Genomic DNA, 21924 nt, shown 5'->3' with positions numbered 1-21924 from the left:
TTCTAGGGAAAATTTATACCCACTAAAACATGACACTTCCATGACCTCTACTGATTGCCTAAGTTTTCAGTGAGCTTTCTCTATTTTGATTGGATTAAATTTAAGTATCTCCTAATTCTGTATAAACTTGAGAAACCGATCATCTTATAACTTCCCGACATTTGTTCTTGCCAAGTCTCCTGAACTTTTACCCTAAGTATGCACAGATTAGTGTTCAATCAAAGATTCAAGAAGACTGGCATGTAGATTTCTGGAGGTCTTAGTATGTATAACTACCTCATTTCTGTTTCTCTACCTTATAAACTCTAGCTGGTCCAGCTTCTTTAACTTTACTCTCTGTCTCCTCACTTCAGCAAGAGCCTCATGCTCTGCTTGGACTTTCCCCAACACACACACACACACACACACACACACACACACTCTTTCTCTCTTCAAGAAATTGCCTTCAGACATAAAGTTAAAGAGATAATAGAATTAATTTTGTTTTTCTTTTCAAGAGAAATATTCTTATACCATCTGTTGTCTCAATATCTGAAAACAATTATTTTGTATATTTCGTGTAATGCTTTATTTGTTCTGGATTAGGAGGTAGGTTCATACCAGTTTCCTTCTGTGCTAGAATTAGACAGCTTCTTGATGCTGGGCTCTTCTGCTAGATAAGCGCTTACCTGAGATTGAGTACACACAAGTGAATCCACGTTCACCTATTTTCCTATATTTACCGTCCTCAAGTAAATATCTGAAAAATCTCAAGTCCTTGGCATGCTGAACACCAAGAGTCAAAGTGATTCCACCATCACTTCCTCTTGCTCAGACCATCATTTCTGTTCAATGACCTGTTTACATCTTTAAGGAGTCATGAAACTCAATATGGTAAGGCATGTCAACAATCAGGCATTACTATAGAATAACAAGACAGGAAGTTGGTTATCATGCTATGGGTTTCCAAAATACTACAATGGTCAAGGAGTTACATTTGAAACCAAGTTCCCCCCAGGTGTTTGCACATTTTCTCTGGGGACTCCAATATTCATTTATTGAATAAACAAACTTACATTAATCACCTCTTTTTAGCCTCACATCTCTCTCACTGTGTGTTGATTTTTACCTCCCAAAATGCCAGAGTTTCACTCACGCTTGGCTCCCATCTCTTTTATAGTTTCTTACGGCATATTCTCAGTAGCTGTTTGCTCTGCTTGTTTCATTGGTCATTGTATTATTCTCACTTAATATTCTGGTCATTTTAATTTAATATTCTGGTAATCACTTATTCACTGATGATTTTCAACTTATCATTTTCTCATTGCCTTTATGAGTTAATTTCTTTTGTGTATCTTTACATTGGTGTGTGAGGATAGTGAGGGCAAAAGGCAGATATTTTCACTTAAACATCTTCTGAAGTGTTCTCATTGCATACTAAATTCTTTTTTTATAATCGATTTATCTGCCTTACAGTCTATGTAAGTATAGTATATGTTATAAATCTGTTAAGTTGTCAATGATTGTTTCATATTTTATGAATATTTCTAATGAACATGTCTGGATTGAAAGTAGGAACACATTTTATCCAGATTTCTAGAAATAAAAATTATGGCCCTGATTTTTTTCACAGTATAACTACACAATTTTTTACCCCTATGGAATGTTGATTCTTTACCTGTAAAGAGAACTTAGACCATATTCTCTTGATTAAATTTTCTCTAAAAAGTCTTCAAATTTTATAAGTATCTGAAAAGTTTGTTTAAAAAACCTATCGATATAGGCATAGGAAATTGTAGGTAGTTTATATATATATTTTTTTCTGTCTGTTTTGGAAGCTTTTATGGAACATTGTGGGGTTTTGTACACATATTTTTTACGTCAAGACTTCATATGCAAGGAGTTAAATCTCTGGCTAATTGTGGACTTGTCAGAGTGGAAGCCAGACTGCAGCAAACTGAAGACTGAATAGTTTGATACAGTGGAAGCCATGAATATAGATAAGTCTTTCAAGAAATTTGATTATGAAGAAAATGTAAGAATAAAGAGAAGTAGATGGAAGGGGATGTTGAACTTTTTTTTTTTTTTAGAACAAAGCATACTTGAGCATGTTGATATGCTAATATTAATTCACCACAAAAATGGAGAGATTGAAGATGCACAAGAAATTATTATAACAGCTAGAACAAAGTCCCTGAGAAGGTTAAAGAAAATAAGATCTAGTTTACAAATGGAAAGATAAAACTTAGAAGAAAGGAGACATATCTCATTAATTTTAATAGAAATCTAATAGCAAAAAATGATGAAAGGATTAATCATTGACTGACTGATTGATTTCGATAACTGGAAATTGAGAAAATGCAGGCCATAGCTTAATAGCTTTAAAAAACTTGCACTTGTTCCCCTAGTCAACTTGCAGATTGACCAGGAGTTGGCTGGGATTAAGCTAAAAACCGTTAGAAATTATTTCAAACCAAATCTACAGAGCAATATTTGTAAAATGAAACTAAAATACTTTTTTTTTTTATTATTATACTTTAAGTTCTAGGGTACATTTGCATAACGTGCAGGTTTGTTACATATGTATACTTGTGCCATGTTGGTGTGCTGCACCCATCAACTCGTCAGCACCCATCAATTCGTCATTTATATCAGGTATAACTCCCAATGCAATCCCTCCCCCCTTCCCCTTCCCCATGATAGGCCCCGATGTGTGATGTTCCCCTTCCCGAGTCCAAGTGATCTCAGTGTTCGGTTCCCACCTATGAGTGAGAACATGCGGTGTTTGGTTTTCTGTTCTTGTGATAGTTTGCTAAGAATGATGGTTTCCAGCTGCATCCATGTCCCTACAAAGGGCGCAAACTCATCCTTTTTTATGGCTGCATAATATTCCATGGTGTATATGTGCCACATTTTCTTAATCCAGTCTGTCACAGATGGACATTTGGGTTGATTCCAAGTCTTTGCTATTGTGAATAGTGCCGCAATACACATACGTGTGCATGTGTCTTTGTAGTAGAGTAATTTATAATCCTTTGGGTATATACCCAGTAGTGGGATGGCTGGGTCATATGGTACATCTAGTTCTAGATCCTTGAGGAATTGCCATACTGTTTTCCATAATGGTTGAACTAGTTTACAATCCCACCAACAGTGTAAAAGTGTTCCTATTTCTCCACATCCTCTCCAGCACCTGTTGTTTCCTGACTTTTGAATGATTGCCATTCTAACTGGTGTGAGATGGTATCTCATTGTAGTTTTGATTTGCATTTCTCTGATGGCGAGTGATGATGAGCATTTTTTCATGTGTCTGTTGGCTGTATGAATGTCTTCTTTTGAGAAATGTCTGTTCATATCGTTTGCCCACTTTTTGATGGGGTTGTTTGTTTTTTTCTTGTAGATTTGTTTGAGTTCTTTGTAGGTTCTGGATATTAGCCCTTTGTCAGATGAGTAGATTGCAAAAATTTTCTCCCATTCTGTAGGTTGCCTGTTCACTCTGATGGTAGTTTCTTTTGCTGTGCAAAAGCTCTTTAGTTTAATTAGATCCCATTTGTCAATTTTTGCTTTTGCTGCCATTGCTTTTGGTGTTTTAGACATGAAGTCCTTGCCCATGCCAATGTCCTGAATGGTACTACCTAGGTTTTCTTCTAGGGTTTTATGGTATTAGGTCTAACATTTAAGTCTCTAATCCATCTTGAATTAATTTTCATATAAGGAGTAAGGAAAGGATCCAGTTTCAGCTTTCTACTTATGGCTAGCCAATTTTCCCAGCACCATTTATTAAATAGGGAATCCTTTCCCCATTTCTTGTTTCTCTCAGGTTTGTCAAAGATCAGATGGCTGTAGATGTGTGGTATTATTTCTGAGGACTCTGTTCTGTTCCATTGGTCTAGATCTCTGTTTTGGTACCAGTACCATGCGGTTTTGGTTACTGTAGCCCTGCAGTCTAGTTTGAAGTCAGGTAGCGTGATGCCTCCAGCTTTGTTCTTTTGACTTAGGATTGTCTTGGCAATGCGGGCTCTTTTTTGGTTCCATATGAACTTTAAAGCCGTTTTTTTCCAATTCTGTGAAGAAAGTCATTGGTAGCTTGATGGGGATGGCATTGAATCTATAAATAACCTTGGGCAGTATGGCCATTTTCACGATATTGATTCTTCCTATCCATGAGCATGGTATGTTCTTCCATTTGTTTGTGTCCTCTTTTATTTCACTGAGCAGTGGTTTGTAATTCTCCTTGAAGAGGTCCTTGACATCCCTTGTAAGTTGGATTCCTAGGTATTTTATTCTCTTTGAAGCAATTGTGAATGGAAGTTCATTCCTGATTTGGCTCTCTGTTTGTCTCTTACTGGTGTATAAGAATGTTTGTGATTTTTGCACATTAATTTTGTATCCTGAGACTTTGCTGAAGTTGCTTATCAGCTTAAGGAGATTTTGGGCTGAGACAATGGGGTTTTCTAAATATACAATTACTAAAATACTTTTTAAAGATAAGTTATAACTGTAAGTGCTTATTTTATAAAAACAAAGTTTTATAATTATCGATCACGCTTCTACCCTAGGAAACTAAGAAATAGTACAAATTTAACCAAAAATAAGTGTAAGGAAACAAAAATGAATGAAAGTAAATTATATAGAAAATGACAATATTAAAAAAAACAGTGAAACATAAACTTGTTTATAAAGATCTGTAAAATTTATTAAACTCTAAATAAGATGTATTATAAAAAAAGGCACAATGCCAAGTTATGAATGATACCAATATTAAGAATGAATGAATCAAGTTATGTCACTAAGATTGTGGAGAAGGAAGCCTTGAACTCTCTCCTTCCCCGACAAACATACTGGTTCCACAGCAATTCACAGATATAGTCTTGTTATGAGAAAACAGAAACCAATTTAAAGGCTCTTGTACCCCAGGAGAATGTGAAACCAGACTCACTGTAGCTAGCAGGGAGATTTATGACATCTTCTTCTAGAATCCCTACTCCCTGCATAGCACCATACAATCAGGAAGAGACCTCCTAGTGCCCAGCTTCACCCAGGAGAATGAACATGTCAGTATGTGTGTCTGGTTCCCCATATTTCCTAAGGGGCCTCCCCAGAGGATTGGCTTTTGTCTTGCCAGTCTTGGAGCTCTGATAGGTGTGGCATAGTCTAGTCACTCAGGGTAGGGTAGAGATAGCAACTTGAGTTGATAAATACAGTTGATCCTCCCTTCTGCTCAGCACAGAGAAGGGAGATGAGAAATTCCAGCTCTCAGCTTCCCTTTGAGGAGGAAAAAGTTAAACTCTTTGTCTAGCACCTCAAGTTTCTCAATGACTGTCCAAATAATTAGCAACTGTCTCACCAGTCCTGGAGCTCTGATGGGTCCAGCACAATGTAGCTAGCCAGGGAGAATGTAGATAATGGCTTGAGATAGTAGATAATCTTCATCCTTGCCACTGCTCAGCACCGAGAAAGTGGATAAAAAAATCTCAGCTCTCAGTCTTCTCTTGGGTAGGAAAGAGTTTATCAGTACATAGAGTATGCCAATTTATCTGAGGCTATCCATGAACTAGCATCTATCTCACCAGTCTTGAAGCTCAGATGAGCCACTACAGTCTAGCTTCTCAGGGAAGACTGGAGATAGAGGTTTGGGCTGCTACATGCTATAGCTCCCCTTCTGGCTCAGCAGAGTGAGTGTACAAAAACCATAGCCACATACTTCTTCCTAGGGAGGGAAACAGATGGTAGAGTCCCCCAGAATCTCTGACAAGGCGTACTGATAGGGTTTCTTCTGTACAAAGCCAGTTCATAAAGACTTGGAGAGGGGCCTGTTTTGGTAATGCACAGAAACTAGTAAAGAAAAAAAGAAGAGTCAAGAAAAATGAAAACTTAGGGAGAAATGTTCCAAAGAAAAGAACAAAATGACCTCCAAAAATAGGTCTTAATGAAAGGAAGTTATATTGTTTACTTGAAAGATAATTAAAAATAACTCATAAATATGTTCACCAAGGTTAAAAGAACAATGCATAAGCAAAGTGTGTAAGATGACATATTAAAAGAGCTGATAGAAAAAGCTGCCAATCAATAATACTATAACAATACTATATTAGGCAAACTGTCCTTCAAAAATGAATGAGAGATGAAGACTTTCCCAATCAAACAAAACCTGAGAAGTTCATCATCTCTGACCCTGCCTTTAAAAATGTTATAAGGAGTTTTTCACTTGAAACAGAAAAATGCTAGACAGCAACATGATAGCACAGAAAAGTATGAAACTCATTGGTAAATATAAATATATAGACAAATACTGAATATTATATTACTGTAATGATGGGAGGTAACTCACTTTTAATTCAAATGTAAACATTAAATACAAAAGTTGTTTAAAAAACTATAAATAAAAATATGGTAAAAGATATACAATATGAATAAATAAAAATAGTGCCAACATTAATATAAAGTATAGGGAGAAAATAAGTTAGAGTTACTGGATATAATTGAACATAAGCTGTTATCTGCTTCATATGAACTATTATAAAATATTTTACTTAAGTGCCAAGGTAACCATTAAAAAAAACCTATAGAAGGTACACACATACATAGACACACACACACACACACACACACACACACACAGAAATCAAAGCATTTCAGATACAAAAAAATCAACAAAATACAAAGAGATCGAAAGAGAGAAAAAGAGAAACAAAAGAACTACAAGACTAACATAAAACACCTCACGAAATGGCAATAGTTACTTTTTTTCCTATCAATAGTTACTTTAAAGGTAAATGGAATAAATTCCCAATAAAAAGTCATAGAGTGGATGAATGGATTTAAAAAAGACTCAATTGTGTGCTGCCTACAAGAAAAATTACTTTAGCCTTACGGACATAAGTATGCTAAAAGGGAATGGGTGAGAAAAGACATTTTATTTAAATTGTAATGAAAATAGAGGTAGGGTGGCTATACTTAAATCAAATAAAATAGACTTTGTGCCAAAAACTGTCATAAGAGATAAGAAAGGATGTTTTACAATGATAAAAAGGTCAATCCACCAGGAAGTTCTATAAATTATAAATAGATATGTATCCGACAGCAGAGCATCTAAATATGTAAAGCAAATGCTGACAAAACTGAAGAGAGAAATAGAAAACAACACAGTAATAGTAGGAAATTTCAATATCCTGCTTTTAATAATTGCCAGAACATCAAGACAAAAAATCAATAAGGAAAAAGAGAGTGTAAATAAAACTATAGACCTATGAAACTAACAAACATATACAGAATTTTGAAAAATAAAAAATTCACAAACATATGGAAATTCATAATGCTCTTGAAGGACCAATGAGTCAAAGAAGAAATTAAAAAGAGAAATCAGAAAATATCTTGAGATAAACAAAAATTAAAATACAACAACCAAAACTTATGGGATGCAGCAAAAGTTGTACTAAGAGGGAAATTTATAGTGGTACACGCCTATATTAAAAAAATAAGAAAGATCTCAAATATACAACCAAATTCTAAATCTTATAGAACTAGAAGAAAAAAGCAAACCAAGCTCAAAGTTAGCAGAAGGAAGGAAATATAAAGATTAAAGCAGAAATTAATATTTCAGTCAAGCTAGTTGAATAAGCTCTAGAGATCTGCTCTACAACATTGTACCTACAGTTAACAATAATGTATTATACACTTAAAAATTTATTGAGAAAGTAGATTTCATGCTATATGTTCATATCACAGTAAAAAAATAAATGAAGCAAAGCAACTTGGATATAGAAACTAAAAATATTAAAATAATAAAAGGAAATGTCACTAACAACTTTGAACCAATAAAATTGATATAATAATTTAGTTGAAATAAATAAATCCTTTCAAAGACACAAATTTCCAAAACTGACATAAAAAGAAATAGAACATCTGAATCACCCTATATCATTGAAGAAATTGAATTATAATCTAGCTTCTTCTCAAAAAGAAAATGAGGCCCAGATGGTCTCACTATTAATTCTATCAAAAATCTCAGAAAGTTACAACAACTAACAAACTCTTAGAAAATAGAGAAGGAAGGAATACTTCTCAATTTATTTTGTGAGTCCAGTATTACTCTGATATTAAAACCACACAAAATCACTACAAGATATCACAGATCTTATTAATACTCCTTATTGTTACTATGCCCCTTTTTCCTAATAAAGGAAACTATGGCTTAGAGTAATTTGCCCAAGGTCACACAGCAGGTCACTGGCAAATTTGGGGCTAAAACTCAAACAGTCCATGTTATTAATTCAACCCTTCAGCCACTAAGCAGCTGCCCATATTCTACTAGGTATGATTTCTAATTCCTATCAGATTCCAAATTTGATACCCTATAAAATTACTATTTCTAAAACTATCTAGCATCTTGATGCACTTCACAGGATAATTGTTTTGATTGGGTATATAAGTGATAGGAATTCCTTAAAAAGTCAGAAATTTTACCATAAACATATATTTTATTGCAGCTATAAATACTAGCAACTCTTATTTTGGTTATAAATCTTTAAAGAAATTAAAGGATTACAACATTTTTAAGAGTAAAACTTTGTCTCATTCTCCAAACTCTTAACCAATACTTGGCAAGAATAATAGAAACTAGAGTTGGAGAAAAATTTCAAGAGCAATTAGCTCATCTATTCCATTCAATAATTCCTTCAGACAATCTGGCTAGGACATTTACAGTGGTAGTTTTTTTTATTACTATTGATTCTGAAATTTTAATAAGTCAAAATTTCAATCAAAAAGTAAAGATTATCTGAAGTATGACACTTATCCCATGTTCTCAATCTAGCAACATGAACCTTACCACATCACCTACACACATGAATAATGAGGATGTGAAAAAGAAACTTAACTTTGTAAAATAATTGCAATTCATAATGTGTTTCTATGCATATTATGTTATTTGACACCATGCTTTGTGAGCTAGGTATCTGTTTCCTTCAAGAAAAAAAGCAGAGACTTGACCAAGATCATATTAGAAGTAGAATTCTCTTGCACCACAGTCATCAAGGAGCTACTGCTGAGGGAAATGACATATAAGCTGAGTCTTGCAAGATAATCAGATTTTACTAGTAAAAGAAAGTGAATTGGGGGAATAGTATTTTTAAAAGATGATCTTAAGTACTGGGGAGAACATAGGCATTTTTGAAGAATGATCAGTATAATATTGCCTGGACAGGTCTTAAGGAGCTAATAAATGTACCTAACATATGTGATGATAAAATTGTTGTTAGCCCTCTGGGTGTGTTCACATGTAATGATTTATTAAAATGTATGATTCACTTTAAAAAATAACGATTTTGTGGTAAGTTTTACAATTTAAACATCCCGACCCAAATTTTGCTAGCAGGGAAATTAAAAATGTGTTTGAGAAATGCAATTATAATTTTAATTATAAAGTTTTACTAAAATACAATATGGATCAGTATTGATGCTTTATGAATATGTAATCCGATGTGTCAGATTACTGTCTTTCTACTAGTCACATTTCTAACAGAACGTATTTAAAACTGTGAAAGCTTTCAATTTCCTTATAAATGTGATCAAAGGAGAAGTATTTCAATAAAAGCAGAAATTTTATCAGTAACAAATTAAGACGAATCACGACACACTGGGTCTTCAAGCAACATAAATCAAATATTTATCTTGATTATTGAGAATCAACTGTTGTAGCCTATTTGTATAGGGAAATAAATATTAATATACACTTTGACATTAAAGGAAATTTTAAAAGTATCAGGCACAATTTCTAGTCCTAATGTGGAACATGGACTAGTTTAGTACTGAAATCTCTCCACAATTCTCTTAGTACTGCCTAATGCTGGAGGATACCTCTCCCCACCCAGCGCTGGGATACAGCACTGGTCCCATGCAGACCTGCCCTGGCTCCAGGTCTCTCCTTTTTTTCTTTTTTTAAATCAGATTTATGAAGCTAGGGCCCTACCTCAAGACTCGACATTCCCCCTTTCCTACACTTTCTCTTTTTCCCTACTAGGAGAAAATGGTTAATGAGAATTGTTACACAGCCTTCACTCTCCTAAGTTATTCACCCCATCTCAAAAAAAAAAATCAGATCCTGGCTAACACGGTGAAACCCCCATCTCTACTAAAACTACAAAAAAATTAGCCGGCCGTGGTGGCGGGCGCCTGTAGTCCCAGCTACTCAGGAGGCTGAGGCAGGAGAATGGCGTGAACCCGGGAGGCGGAGCTTGCAGTGCGCCAAGATCAAGCCACTGCACTCCAGCCTGGGTGGCAGAGCGAGAGTCCGTCTAAAAAAAAAAAAAAAAAAAAAAAAAAAAAATTTAAAAAATTCAGAAAATTGAATAAAATAAATGCCTTTGCCCATGAGTTCAACTTTTTGTGCAATGGACGCCTTTGGTATTCTAGTGAAGACCATGGACCTCTTCTCAGGATGAGGTTTTTAAACGTACATAATATAATTCTGAGTATGATGAGGAAGCTAGTTATATTGAAATTTTATTATTGAAATAAAAGTATAATATAATTATATATGTATTTCTTCATTAATATATTAAATGGCATATCTAGTGAGAGATCTAATAAGGCCATATTTTCAAAGTAGTGATGAACATAAATGATATTTTTAAGTACAGCAATAACTTTAATGAGCTATCAGGATACCCACGCTTCTTTGGGTGACAAAGTCACAAGCATTGCTTAATTTTAAACAAGAAGTTTGTTGTTTATATTCAAAATTAATGAAGTGGCTAAATTCGAGGTAGATGCTAGTGAAAATGAGGATGCAATTTTTTTCCCTTATCTAAGTTCCTGGACTCCATTAATTATCTCTATGCACCCAGGTAAGAGCCCTTGTTAGCATGTTTGCGTGACATAAAAATTAGAAATTTATACATCACAACTGCTGGGAATCAGCAAAATGTCCTTTTAAAAACAGAAATTTTATAATCTGCCTTTAATCCAGGATATAAAAGTTACCTTGTCCCAAACTCTGAAAAAGTTGCTTAAATTTTCAGCCCACCTTCCTGTAAAGTACAATCATAACTATCTTGCAAGACTACAAAGAGCTTGTCACCTTGTCACCTAGTGACAGCTTCTCCTGGTGAAGCTGACGCCTGGGACTAGGAGTCCATCAGGACTTCTAGAATCTCCTTGTACTGCCTGATGTAGACCACACCTACATTTAGAACTGTCTAAGCTATGGTCTAAAGAACATTACTTACTTTTGTGCTCCCCTGATATAGTACCTTATTTATATTTCTCCCCTGGCACTTACCATCTATAACTTGTATATGTCCTTTGAAGTCAGCTTGTCCTTTACAATGTAAAGAAAGTTGATATGTTTGTCATTCCACATTCAGTGTGTAGTCTGACAACTCCATCACAGAAACTCCTGTGTGTTTACCTAGGGTTTAATCTCTTATGGCTACTTCTGCCCAGTCTCTGTTTTAGATGAAGTTTTAGCTTCATATGCATCCCATCCTCTTTCCTTCCTTTCAGTGCTGACTTCAGTGAGGAATTTGCTCACTTTTTTGTGATCCTGTTCTTTTGTCTACCCTTCTCAAAAAGGGATACCAACTGCACACAGAGCATTTTGTAGGTACATTGGCTGATACTTTAGGGCAACAAAGGAGTTCCATAGCTACGTGTTGCATAACCCCCTCTTCTTATCAATCTTCTCCTCATATCTCTGTTTTTCCATGCCTTAACACCCTTGGGCTCTGCTAGAAAACTCAATTCCTTTCCATGTTACAGGTGAGGAATTTAATTCTTCATCAACTAATGAGTGCAGGGTTCACTTTTGTAGAGACAAAGACTCATTAATGGCTTCTCTAGCAAAGGACCTACTTTTTCCTTTATCAGCAAAGAATAACTGGCAGATACATTTCTTTATCCCTTTCTTCATCAGCTTCTGCCTAAGAAAAAAGAAGAACAGGTACATGTGGTTTTCCACTGTCATAAATCCTGCTACTCATCTCAAAAGGCAGAAAGTGGTAGGGTGAGTTTTGATTTTCAATGAAGTGTTCCTCTACTGTGCTTGCATGACAGTTGCTTGGTGGACGATCTCTGTCAATACAGTCCTAGCTCCTTGAGGACAGTCAGGGACTTTGCAACACATAAGTTCCTCTCTGCATAGAAAGGTACTTTGCAGATAATGTTTCTTGAGAGGAAAATGAAGGAATGGGCGAATGGATAAATAATGAGGGAAGATTTTGTAGTATTGCATGTTCTGTGCATATATGTTTGATACATGTGGTCTGTGTCAGTGCTAGTTTGTGAGATGGTCAAGGTCCAAGTGAATCACAGGCCAGTAATGTGGTCTGGATGAGCTCTTCAGTGTAAACACCTCCTAAGTTAATATACATAAATGGTAAATACGTATAGAGAACTATTAGGAGAAATAACAAAGATGCATAATCATACCAAGCTCTCGTAATACAAAAGATCTAGAGTTTCCTAGTATATCAAAATGATTAGGCATATGAGATTTAAAACAAAGGAAACCCAGGTGCAAATCCTGACCTGTCACATACAAGTCATGTCAAATGTGTTAAATCACTTAGCCCCATGTTTCTCATCAGTAAAATAGTTATCATTAAGGAAGAGGTGTTGTGAGAATTAATAGAGATGTATCAAGTCCCTTATCTTACTTAACATAGTGCTGGCTACATTACCAAAACATATAATAATAACCTTCTTATAATATTTGCCATGGCAATTGTTATTAAATCTGAATAATAACAACTAAGTTACTTGAAGATAAGAAATGTGCTGGCACTAATCTAAGATTTTCTTCAGCTTCAACTTGGAGAACTTGTTAAGTCTCCTGATAATCTTTGAAGTCAAATGAAATTTTGTAACTGACTCTCATCCCAGTTCTTCTCAGTTGTGTTCAGGAGGTACAAACTAAGCCATCTGAAACATCTGTATTTCAATGACATCGAAAGAAAAAAAGTCCACCATGTCATTAGCAAAAAAAAAAAAAAAAAAAAGTCTGATTAATCCTAATGTAATCCAATCCATGGCACATTTATACAGATTTTATTCTAAATTGTGAAAAGGAGCTGATTGTACAGTTCAGTATAACTTTTTTATGCCAACCTTGGGAAAATGCATAAATCATTTCAATAAATCACATGTCTTAAAATTATATCAGAAAAATATTGAAACTTTTTCAAGACTGTTAAATTAAAAAATATTGAATTCATTGAGTGGACTGTGCTTTGATAAGGTACTCGCCAAAACTGTGATATGACTTTCGACACTTTTGCACACTGCTGTGCAAATTTTAACTGGGACTCAGCCGTCTTTTCTGTCTCAGAGTTAGTGAATGCCAAACCCATAGTGATGAGTATTTTTGGTCCTGATTGAGATTTCTTTGGTCTACAGGGTGCTGTGTCCACTTTGTTCTTTTGTGCTGAAGGCCATATCAACAACTGTGTGGACCTTTTAGCTCTATATAAATCCTGAACCCTGTGAGAAATAGAACTTCATCAAAGGGCAAACAGGAGCCCATGCTGTTCTCTCTCCTCATGTTTACGGGTAATCAATGTCCATTTAGTTGCGTTTTCTAATGCATGGTGTCCACCTAGTTGCGTAAAATGAAGAATATTTTGTATGTATGTTAGTAACATTTATTGAACTCTTTCTGGTTTCTGAAAGTTGGAAAGGCAATCTTTAAACATAGAAACTGAAAAAATTTGTAATTGTCAATAAATAAAATCTTTTTCATATCAGGAACACATAAAAAGCTGTATGCCTAAATAAATACAATTTAAGTGTGTCAAGTCCCCAGGAAATCTCTGTATCATAGTTGAAGTGTAGAATATATCAAACATAGGAAAGAAACTACATTGGATGGTAAATGAAAAGCACTGCAGGCAACTAGCAACTACTCCTTGTTCACAGTATATCTGAAGGGAGAGACATCTATATTATTTCCCCTACAGAAACAAGGTTGAAACATTATTTTCTAGTCCAATAAGCATCCATACATCCAATAAATACCTGTTTGAAGAGAAAAAGTAGAGAGATCCAGGACAGGATTTGAGAGATGGATGATAGAGAACGTGGGAAGAAATTTGTCTATCCCCTAAAATAGAAGATAGTGGTTATTAGTCAAAACACAAGAACAGATAATAACATTAAAAAATGAGAAGTAATGTGAGTTTACATATCTGTTCACATGCTCTTCTATTAAATATTCACCTTAGTGTGAACAAACAGGAAATGGCAAGCGGGAACAGATGACACTGTGTATGGCCTGAACATTAACATGGGTAATCTTAGTAACCAATAGAGTTACATTTGATAATATGTAACATATTTATGAAGAAATACATAATGATACCATGGTATATCACTAAATATAAATATTTTTATAAGAACAACACATGTTAGTTTCACCTGTGCCATGAATATTTTCGAAAACCAAATCTACATTGGTTGTTGAAAGAGTTCCTATCCACCCATCCCTACATGGCCTAACAATAATGTATTTAAATATCAAAATGAGGTCCTTAGGGGCTAAGGAGTGATGAAAATTAATGCATTTTGAGGATCAATTCAGAGTTTTTTGAAAAAGGCTCAATTTCAAATATTTAATCTGTAGTCTCCTTAGGTATGTCTATTTGACTTGGCAAAATGTAGTAGAATGCAGCATAGACACAGAAATTAGGTGGATTAGGTAGAGGTGAAAAGAGTCAAATAGTTTATTGATTGTTCTTTTATTTTTTCTTTCTGCTACATTCTTCATTTGCGGGTCCTCCTCCATTCCATTTCTCAATCTGTAGGACTCCAACCTTTTTAATCAATGCCTAGTTTGCATGTCTTCTCCATAGTGAGACTGTCCTTGATGAACCTCATTCCGCCCTAAATGATAATCATTTTTTTACTTTGTGGAGCCAAATAATTTTGTTCTGAATACTTATTTGAGTTATTATTTTCCCATCTTCACTTTCACAAAGTCTTTGTACACCCAATATTTAGAGTTATCGCTGAATCAATGTTTACTGAATAGGCTGGATAAAAATCAGTGGAAGGACTTATAGCTGAGCAGCAGAAAATTTGAGCTATTCCCCATCACCATATTTATTTTCCATTCCACACTCACTCAGCTCCCTTTTCTTCACTCTTACTCCTTTCTTCTTTTTTCATCCTTACCATCTGTCATTTTTTTTCTCTGTTTTATTCTGCTTTTTATTGGAGTTTTTCTTTTTTTTTTTATTATACTTTAAGTTCTAGGGTACATGTGCATGACGTTTATATCATGTATAACTCCCCAATGCAATCCCTCCCTCCTCCCCCCTCCCCATGATAGGCCCCAGTGTGTGATGTTCCCCTTCCCGAGTCCAAGTGATCTCATTGTTCAGTTCCCACCTATGAGTGAGAACATGCGGTGTTTGGTTTCTCTTCTTGTGATAGTTTGCTAAGAATGATGGTTTCCAGCTGCATCCATGTCCCTACAAAGGATGCAAATTCATCCTTTTTTATGGCTGCATAGTATTCCATGGTGTATATGTGCCACATTTTCTTAATCCAGTCTGTCACAGATGGACATTTGGGTTGATTCCAAGTCTTTGCTATTGTGAATAGTGCCGCAATAAACATACGTGTGCATGTGTCTTTGTAGTAGAGTAATTTATAATCCTTTGGGTATATACCCAGTAGTGGGATGGCTGGGTCATATGGTACATCTAGTTCTAGATCCTTGAGGAATGCCATACTGTTTTCCATAATGGTTGAACTAGTTTACAATCCCACCAACAGTGTAAAAGTGTTCCTATTTCTCCACATCCTCTCCAACACCTGTTGTTTCCTGACTTCTTAATGATTGCCATTCTAACTGGTGTGAGATGGTATCTCATTGTAGTTTTGATTTGCATTTCTCTGATGGCGAGTGATGATGAGCATTTTTTCATGTGTCTGTTGGCTGTATGGATGTCTTCTTTTGAGAAATGTCTGTTCATATCCTTTCCCCACTTTTTGATGGGGTTGTTTGTTTTTTTCTTGTATATTTGTTTGAGTTCTTTGTAGATTCTGGATATTAGCCCTTTGTCAGATGAGTAGGTTGCAAAAATTTTTTCCATTCTGTAGGTTGCCTGTTCACTCTGATGGTAGTTTCTTTTGCTGTGCAAAAGCTCTTTAGTTTAATTAGATCCCATGTGTCAATTTTTGCTTTTGCTGCCGTTGCTTTTGGTGTTTTAGACATGAAGTCCTTGCCCATGCCTATGTCCTGAATGGTACTACCTAGATTTTCTTCTAGGGTTTTTATGGTATTAGGTCTAACATTTAAGTCTCTAATCCATCTTGAATTAATTTTCGTATAAGGGGTAAGGAAAGGATCCAGTTTCAGCTTTCTACTTATGGCTAGCCAATTTTCCCAGCACCATTTATTAAATAGGGAATCCTTTCCCCATTTCTTGTTTCTCTCAGGTTTGTCAAAGATCAGATGGCTGTAGATGTGTGGTATTATTTCTGAGGACTCTGTTCTGTTCCATTGGTCTATATCTCTGTTGTGGTACCAGTACCATGCTGTTTTGGTTACTGTAGCCTTGTAGTATAGTTTGAAGTCAGGTAGCGTGACGCCTCCAGCTTTGTCCTTTTGACTTAGGATTGTCTTGGCAATGCGGGCTCTTTTTTGGTTCCATATGAACTTTAAAGCAGTTTTTCCAATTCTGTGAAGAAAGTCATTGGTAGCTTGATGGGGATGGCATTGAATCTATAAATCACCTTGGGCAGTATGGCCATTTTCACGATATTGATTCTTCCTATCCATGAGCATGGTATGTTCTTCCATTTGTTTGTGTCCTCTTTGATTTCACTGAGCAGTGGTTTGTAGTTCTCCTTGAAGAGGTCCTTTACATCCCTTGTAAGCTGGATTCCTAGGTATTTTATTCTCTTTGAAGCAATTGTGAATGGAAGTTCATTCCTGATTTGGCTCTCTGCTTGTCTGTTACTGGTGTATAAGAATGCTTGTGATTTTTGCACATTAATTTTGTATCCTGAGACTTTGCTGAAGTTGCTTATCAGCTTAAGGAGATTTTGGGCTGAGACAATGGGGTTTTCTAAATATACAATCATGTCATCTGCAAACAGGGACAATTTGACTTCTTCTTTTCCTAACTGGATACCCTTGATTTCTTTCTCTTGCCTGATTGCCCTAGCCAGAACTTCCAACACTATGTTGAATAGGAGTGGTGAGAGAGGGCATCCCTGTCTTGTGCCAGTTTTCAAAGGGAATTTTTCCAGTTTTTGCCCATTCAGTATGATATTAGCTGTGGGTTTGTCATAAATAGCTCTTATTATTTTGAGGTACGTTCCATCAATACCAATTTATTGAGCGTTTTTAGCATAAAGGCTGTTGAATTTTGTCAAAAGCCTTTTCTGCATCTATTGAGATAATCATGTGGTTCTTGTCTTTGGTTCTGTTTATATGCTGGATTAGTTTATTGATTTGCGAATGTTGAACCAGCCTTGCATCCCAGGGATGAAGCCCACTTGATCATGGTGGATAAGCTTTTTGATGTGCTGCTGAATCCGGTTTGCCAGTATTTTATTGAGGATTTTTGCATCGATGTTCATCAGGGATATTGGTCTAAAATTCTCTTTTTTTGTTGTGTCTCTGCCAGGCTTTGGTATCAGGATGATGTTGGCCTCATAAAAAGAGTTAGGGAGGATTCCCTCTTTTTCTATTGATTGAAATAGTTTCAGAAGGAATGGTACCAGCTCCTCCTTGTACCTCTGGTAGAATTCAGCTGTGAATCCATCTGGTCCTGGACTTTTTTTGGTGGGTAGGCTATTAATTGTTGCCTCAATTTCAGAGCCTGCTATTGGTCTATTCAGGGATTCAACTTCTTCCTGGTTTAGTCTTGGAGAGTGTAAGTGTCCAGGAAATTATCCATTTCTTCTAGATTTTCTAGTTGATTTGCGTAGAGGCATTTATAGTATTCTCTGATGGTTGTTTGTATTTCTGTGGGGTCTGTGGTGATATCCCCTTTATCATTTTTTATTGCGTCTATTTGATTCTTCTCTCTTTTCTTCTTTATTAGTCTAGCTAGCGGTCTGTCAATTTTGTTGATCTTTTCAAAAAACCAACTCCTGGATTCATTGATTTTTTGGAGGGTTTTTTGTGTCTCTATCTCCTTCAGTTCTGCTCTGATCTTAGTTATTTCTTGCCTTCTGCTAGCTTTTGAATGTGTTTGCTCTTGCCTCTCTAGTTCTTTTAATTGTGATGTTAGAGTGTCAATTTTAGATCTCTCCTGCTTTCTCTTGTGGGCATTTAGTGCTATAAATTTCCCTCTACACACTGCTTTAAATGTGTCCCAGAGATTCTGGTATGTTGTATCTTTGTTCTCATTGGTTTCAAAGAACATCTTTATTTCTGCTTTCATTTCGTTATGTACCCAGTAGTCATTCAGGAGCAGGTTGTTCAGTTTCCATGTAGTTGAGCGGTTTTGATTGAGTTTCTTAGTCCTGAGTTCTAGTTTGATTGCACTGTGGTCTGAGAGACAGTTTGTTATAATTTCAGTTCTTGTACATTTGCTGAGGAGTGCTTTACTTCCAATTATGTGGTCAATTTTGGAATAAGTGCGATGTGGTGCTGAGAAGAATGTATATTCTGTTGATTTGGGGTGGAGAGTTCTATAGATGTCTATTAGGTCCGCTTGGTGCAGAGATGAGTTCAATTCCTGGATATCCTTGTTAACTTTCTGTCTCGTTGATCTGTCTAATGTTGACAGTGGAGTGTTGAAGTCTCCCATTATTATTGTATGGGAGTCTAAGTCTCTTTGTAGGTCTCTAAGGACTTGCTTTATGAATCTGGGTGCTCCTGTATTGGGTGCATATATATTTAGGAGAGTTAGCTCTTCCTGTTGAATTGATCCCTTTACCATTATGTAATGGCCTTCTTTGTCTCTTTTGATCTTTGATGGTTTAAAGTCTGTTTTATCAGAGACTAGGATTGCAACCCCTGCTTTTTTTTGTTCTCCATTTGCTTGGTAGATCTTCCTCCATCCCTTTATTTTGAGCCTATGTATGTCTCTGCATGTGAGATGGGTCTCCTGAATACAGCAGACTGATGGGTCTTGACTCTTTATCCAGTTTGCCAGTCTGTGTCTTTTAATTGGAGCATTTAGTCCATTGACATTTAAGGTTAATATTGTTATGTGTGAACTTGATCCTGTCATTATGATATTAACTGGTTATTTTGCTCGTTAGTTGATGCAGTTTCTTCCTAGCCTCGATGGTCTTTACATTTTGGCATGTTTTTGCAATGGCTGGTACCGGTTGTTCCTTTCCATGTTTAGGGCTTCCTTCAGGGTCTCTTGTAAGGCAGGCCTGGTGGTGACAAAATCTCTAAGCATTTGCTTATCTGTAAAGGATTTTATTTCTCCTTCACTGATGAAGCTTAGTTTGGCTGGATATGAAATTCTCGGTTGAAAATTCTTTTCTTTAAGAACGTTGAATATTGGCCCCCACTCTCTTCTGGCTTGTAGAGTTTCTGCCGAGAGGTCTGCTGTTATTCTGATGGGCTTCCCTTTGTGGGTAACCCGACCTTTCTCTCTGGCTGCCCTTAAGATTTTTTCCTTCATTTCAACTTTGGTGAATCTGGCAATTATGTGTCTTGGAGTTGCTCTTCTGGAGGAGTATCTTTGTGGCGTTCTCTGTATTTCTGAATTTGAATGTTGGCCTGCCCTACTAGGTTGGGGAAGTTCTCCTGGATGATATCCTGAAGAGTGTTTTCCAACTTGGTTCCATTTTCCCCCTCACTTTCAGGCACCCCAATCAGACGTAGATTTGGTCTTTTTACATAATCCCATACTTCTTGCAGGCTTTGTTCATTTCTTTTTCTTCTTTTTTCATTTGGTTTCTCTTCTCGCTTCATTTCATTCATTTGATCCTCAATCGCTGATACTCTTTCTTCCAGTTGATCGAGTCGGTTACCGAAGCTTGTGCATTTGTCACGTATTTCTCGTGTCATGGTTTTCATCTCTGTCATTTCGTTTATGATCTTCTCTGCATTAATTAGTCTAGCTGTCAATTCTTCCACTTTTTTTTCAAGATTTTTAGTTTCTTTGCGCTGGGTACGTAATTCCTCCTTTAGCTCTGAGAGGTTTGATGGACTGAAGCCTTCTTCTCTCATCTCGTCAAAGTCATTCTCTGACCAGCTTTGATCCGTTGCTGGCGATGGGCTGCGCTCCTTTGCAGGGGGAGATGCGCTCTTATTTTTTGAATTTCCAGCTTTTCTGCCCTGCTTCTTCCCCATCTTTGTGGTTTTATCTGTCTCTGGACTTTGATGATGGTGACGTACTGATGGGGTTTTGGTATAGGTGTCCTTCCTGTTTGATAGTTTTCCGTCTGACAGTCAGAAGGACTGTCTGTTGGTCTGTTAGAGATTGCTTGAGGTCCACTCTAGACCCTGTTTGCCTGGGTATCAGCAGCAGAGGTTGCCGAAGATAGAATATTGCTGAACAGCGAGTGTACCTGTCTGATTCTTTCTTTGGAAGTTTCCTCTCAGGGGTGACGCCACCCTGTGAGGTGTGGGGTATCAGACTGCCCCTAGTGGGGGATGTCTCCCAGCTAGGCTACTCAGGGGTCAGGGACCCACCTGAGCAGGCAGTCTGTCCGTTCTCAGATCTCAACCTCCGCGTTAGGAGATCCACGGCTCTCCCCAAAGCTGTCAGACAGAGTCGTTCGGGTCTGCAGCGGCCCTGCTCTTTCCCCTAATGGACTGCAGCTGTGCGCTGTCCGCAGAGGTAGAGTCTACAGAGACAGGCAGGCTTCCTTGAGCTGCTGTGAGCTCCACCCAGTTCGAGCTTCCCAGCGGCTTTGTTTACCTACTTAAGCCTCAGCAATGGCGGGCGCCCCTCCCCCAGCCTTGCTGCTGCCTTGCGGATAGATCGCCGCAGACGGCTGTGTTAGCAGTGAGGGAGGCTCCGTGGGCGTGGGACCCTCCCGGCCAGGTGTGGGATATATTCTCCTGGTGTGCCTGTTTCCTTAAAGCGCAGTATTGGGGTGGGAGTTACCCGATTTTCCAGGTGTTATGTGTCTCAGTTCCCCTGGCTAGGAAAAGGGATTTCCTTCCCCCTTGCGCTTCCAGGTGAGGCGATGCCTCGCCCTGCTTCAGCTCACGCTGGTCAGGCTGCAGCAGCTGACCCGCACCGATTGTCCGGCACTCCCTAGAGAGATGACCCCAGTACCTCAGTTGAAAATGCAGAAATCACCGGTCTTCTGTGTCGCTCGCGCTGGGAGTTGGAGACTGGAGCTGTTCCTATTCGGCCATCTTGCTCCGCCCCCGGAGTTTTTCCTTTTTTATGATATCTTAGAAATAAGTTTCAAATTTAGTATTAATATAACTTAGCCTTCAATATTTGGCTATTATAACAGAGTTTTCTCTTTCTTCTTAAATTTTTAAGGAATATAGAAAATAAATGTTTAATATTTTTTCTCTATTCTCACTTTTCCTGATCAACCTCATAATTCCAAGACTTACAGTAACGTGTAACTCAGGTTATTTTAGTTTTACGTTAAGTGTAGCTAATTTTTTTCTATTTATTCATAAGTGGCCATCAGAATCTATGCACACTTTTTTTTTTTTTTTTTTGAGATAGTCTCTCACTCGCTCTGTTACCCAGGCTGGAGTGCAGCATGATCTTGGCCCACTGCAACCCCCTCCACCTCCCAGGTTCAAGTGATTCTCCTGCTCAGCCTCCCGATTAGCTTGAACCACAGGTGCATGCCACCATGCCTGGTTAATTTTTGTGTTTTTAGTAGAGATGGTGTTTCACCATGTTGTCCAGGCTGGTCTCGAACTGCTGAACTCAAGTCATCTGCTCACCTCAGCTTCTCAAAATGCTGGTTTTACAGGCATGAGCCACCACACCAATTCAGATCTACATATACTCTCAGTTAATCCTGAGTAATTATCATTCCTTGTAG

This window comes from Trachypithecus francoisi, unplaced genomic scaffold (assembly GCF_009764315.1).
Source record: "Trachypithecus francoisi isolate TF-2019V2 unplaced genomic scaffold, Tfra_2.0 Lachesis_group10, whole genome shotgun sequence".
NCBI lineage: Eukaryota > Metazoa > Chordata > Mammalia > Primates > Cercopithecidae > Trachypithecus > Trachypithecus francoisi.
The sequence above is the reverse complement of the archived record's forward strand: the minus strand, read 5'-3'. Positions refer to the sequence as shown.